The following is a 4,473-nucleotide window of genomic DNA, read 5'->3' as shown; positions in this document are numbered from 1 at the left end:
AAGACAGCATTGCCCCTCCTTTCAGGAAGTGAGTCTAATGCCAGGCGCATGGCTTCCCAGTTTGGCTCTTCGTCATATAGCATTACTCGAAGAGTCGGCTCGTAGTGATCTATTGGAAGAACAGCTTCCGCACCATAAGTTAGGAGGAATGGAGTTTCTCCAGTCGCTCCTTTTTCAGTCGTCCGAATGACCCAGAGAACATGTGGTAATTCATCCGCCCATAGGCCGCCTGCTCGTTCAATCTTTTTCTTGAGACCGTCTGAGATGATTTTATTAAAGGCTTCTACCTGGCCGTTTGCTTGTGGACGGCCGACAGATGCAAAGTAGTGTGCAATTCCTTGGTCACCCAACCAGTTTTTGAGAACAGGCGTCTCAAATTGGGGACCATTATCAAAAACCATAGACATGGGAACCCCGAACCGAGTGATGACATTTTTCCAAATGAATGAAATTACATCCTTCGTCTTGATTCCCTTTGCAGCCTCCGCCTCTACCCATTTAGTGAAGTAGTCGACGGCAACAAGTATGTACCTCCTTTCGCCTGTAGCAGGCGTATATGGACCCAGAATATCCATGCCCCACTTAGCAAACGGTAGTGGGCTATGAATGGTAGTGAGGTCAGTAGCCGAACGGTGAATTAGCTTGCCAAACCTTTGGCACTTGTCACATTTTTTCACCATCACCATCGCATCTGCTTCTAAAGTAGGCCAAAAGTAGCCCTGCCGCCTTGCCCGTTGAGCAAGCGTCCTACCGCCTATATGGGAAGCACAGTAACCAGAGTGAAGATCGTCCAGTATCTCTCGCCCCTTTTCTGGAGTAACACACTTTAAGAAGGGTTGAAGGTACCCCCTTTTGTGAAGTTCTCCCTTTATTATTTCAAAACTGGGTGCTCGTTTTTTCAGTGCTGCCGCCTGTTGATGATCATCCGACAGGGTACCATTTGTCAGATATGCCCTGATTGGATCCATCCAGGTTAAGCTTCTGTCTAAGATTCCAATAGGTTCTTCCTCAATGCTTCTCCTCTCCATTACTTCCCAAAAAACAGTTCGAGGAGTATCACAGGAGGCGGATGATGCTAATTTTGAAAGTGCATCCGCCTGGTTGTTTTCTGATCTCGGCACTTGGGTCAGATGGAAATCCTTAAGGGAGCCGACTGCTTGTCGGACCGCCTGTAAATACTTGATCATGGTCGGATGGGTTGCTTCGTATTCGCCATTGTACTGACTCACTATCAATTGTGAATCGGAACAGGCGTCTATTTTTCTTGCTCCTGCCGCCTTGCACATGCGGATTCCGGCTAGTAAAGCTTCATATTCTGCCTCATTGTTTGAGGCCTGAAAACTGAAGCGTAAAGCATACTCGTACCTGTCGCCCTCTGGCGACTGACATATGACTCCTGCTCCACAACCATTTGAAGTAGAGCTTCCATCCACATATACCTTCCAGACTTGGTCTGTAACTTGAGAGTCCAGAGGACGAGTCATCTCAACAATAAAGTCAGCAAAGGCTTGCCCCTTCACTGCTTTTCTAGGCTCGAAAGTAACTTCGAGGCTCTGTATTTCTATGGCCCATTTGATCATTCGGCCTGACGACTCCATGATGGTCAGTGGCCGCTTGATAGGTTGGTCTGTATACACGACGACTGCATGTGCCAAAAAGTAGGGCTTCAATTTTTTAACAGCCATGAAGAGTGCAAGACCAAATTTCTCCACTAAGGGATACCTCAACTCGGCATTTTTCAGTACATGACTGACAAAGTAGACCGGGAGCTGACAGCCGTCTCTTTCAGCAAGGAGAACAGCGCTTAACACATGATCAGAGACGGCCAGGTACATGTAGAGTACTTCTTTGGGCAAAGGGCTGACCAGCCTCGGCAAGGAATGCAAGTGAACTTTCAATTTCTGGAAGGCCGCCTCAGCATCCGGCCCCCATTCAAACCTTGCCTTTTTCTTAATTGCCTGGAAAAAGTATAGGCATTTGTCGCCTGATCGGCTTAGAAATCTTCCCAAGGCCGCCAGACAACCTGTTAACTTCTGAACCTCTCGGATGGTACGAGGCGACTGCATGTCGATGACCGCCTGCACCTTCTCAGGTGACCGGTTATCCCAGGTGTCATGGGAAGGACACGTGTCGTGTCGTAATTGGTCCATAGTGGACGGATCATTGCTTAACACGTGGCAGGCTCCTATTGGCCCATGTGACGGACACATGGCGGAACCTGATTGGTCCACTTGTCATATGGTGTTTGGTGGGGAAAAATCCCCTAATCAACCAGTATATAAACAATTGAAGCTATAGGATGAAAAATCAGTCAATTCTATAAGAATGCAGAATGCAGGAGAATGACCTATGCACTTAATAAGTTGTATCAAGATTGAGCTTGAGCCCACCTTTTTTTTTTTTGGTTTTGTTTTGCGCCCTATATAGTTGAAGTTACAAAATACATTTTGGATCATTTACCTTTGTTTAATATAAGGAGTTTGATATTAATAATTCTACCTTTGGTAATTTCAAATCTGTCCTGCCTTTTAGTTAACTGATAATAATCGATCCTTTGGTGGGTATATTCCTAAATTGGTTCCTAGTGACTTTTAAACTTCCTTTTTTGTTTTTTACGCCTCACCCCCATTGAGCTCATCCCACCACCTTCCATGGCCATCACCAAAGCCCCTCCACTGTTGATCAGTCTCAAATAACCACCTCATCGATGCAGAAATGTCACATAGCCTCCTCAAGTCTGCAACAAACCAACTAACTAGGTCCTCATTTTCACTCACTCTTTAACTCTTGTCATCCTCCCCCTGTTTCGATCTCTCTCCTTAATCACACGTCACTCTCAATTGCCTATAAAATAATGCTACTGCTGGCTGGATTCTGGTAACGTCACTCTCAATCTCTCTGCAATCCACTCAACCTATACTTGTTGTTCTGTTTTCAAGTATGCTATAAAATTGACATATGTAACTGCAATATAAGCTGAAGCAATAATTGAGGTTTATTTGAATTAAACTTTGATACTACTGCTATAAATTGCTTTCTGAAATCAAATTTTGATACTAGCAGCATTTAGCATGTTGGGGTTCAAATGTTCAATATCTTGAATATAACTAGTTTAAGTTTAGTACAAATAACTAGTCATCTATTCAATTTTGAACTTAACAAAGGAAAAGGCCATGTCATTGTTGTTGTATGGATGCATTACGTAAAGGTTGAACATAAAGAACAGAAATTAATTAAAGCAAACCACAAAGAACATATATAAAACCCTAAATCAACGACTAACCCTAGATTGCGAAATTAATCAATAATACCTCAAAGCTGCTACAATGCAGTTGGAAAGTCAGAATGCGCTTCAATGGAGGTAAGAAAGCTCGACAGAATGCGCTTCAATGGAGGAGAGTTATGGAGAGAAAGAGAAGAGTTGCGCGGCAATGGAGGTGAGAAACCCAAAATGCGCTTCAATGGAGGACGACAGGAAGGACGAGAACAATGGTGAGGGTCGTATGTAGGCGAGAACGAGAGAGGAAGAATAATTGATGAAGTTGCAGTAATGGAGGCGAGAAGAACAACAATTGGGAAAGCAGGGGATGGGGAATGCGAATTGAATGGAATAGTGCTGAACGAAGGAAAAAGAAGGTAGTATAAGCTAAGGCGGGTTTTTTTTTTTTTTTAAATGCCATCGGTTCGAACCGCTGCTAAAAGCACCTTTCCCCACCGGTTTGGGTTGAACCGGTGGCAAATTTGTTTTCCTCCTTTTTTTTTTTTTTTTTAACAAAAACAATTAGGATTTGGCACTGGTTTTTCAGGAACCGGTGGCAAAAGTGATTATCCAAAATCAAGGCCCACTATTTTTCCCACCGGTTTTTAAGAACCGGTGGCAAAAGGGGGGTGGCTTTTTCAATTTTTCTACTAGTGGGTCGTCTTCTTTGCAGGGATGTTCATAGCAAAATTGGAAGTGAACAGATAAGCAAGCGTCCTGAAATTATTTACACAACCAGTCGGCAGGTTGCCGAACCATTGTTGTGCGATTCCTTTGAGAGTCGCTGGGAAACACTTGCACCAAGTGGGATCATCCAACCCTTGGAGGTACATTAGGTTGGTGAACGCCATTAAATGATCTTTAGGGTTTGTAGTGCCATCGTAGGCGCCTACTAACACATTCTTAACTTCGGCCGGCTGGGCGGCCTTTGTAATTTCCTTGGAGAAGGCAGACGACTGTTCTCCAAATTCTAGCAACCGTAGTTGCCAGTCCAAAGGTTGGACGTTTTTTGCCACCTGCCCTCCAAAGAAAGGAGACTGCAAAAAGTATTGTTGTTGCGTTACGTATGGCATGTTTGGTACCGACTAATCTTTATGAAATCCGGACCGACGGGAGGTGCCGCATGTCTGACTCTCATAATTTGATTGAGTATACCTCATGGAGGTATTATGCAGACTATCTTGAAAATCTGAAGTAGAGGCCGACTCTGACAG

This window comes from Chenopodium quinoa, unplaced genomic scaffold (genome assembly GCF_001683475.1).
Source record: "Chenopodium quinoa cultivar QQ74 unplaced genomic scaffold, ASM168347v1, whole genome shotgun sequence".
NCBI lineage: Eukaryota > Viridiplantae > Streptophyta > Magnoliopsida > Caryophyllales > Amaranthaceae > Chenopodium > Chenopodium quinoa.
This window is presented reverse-complemented; position numbering follows the sequence as displayed.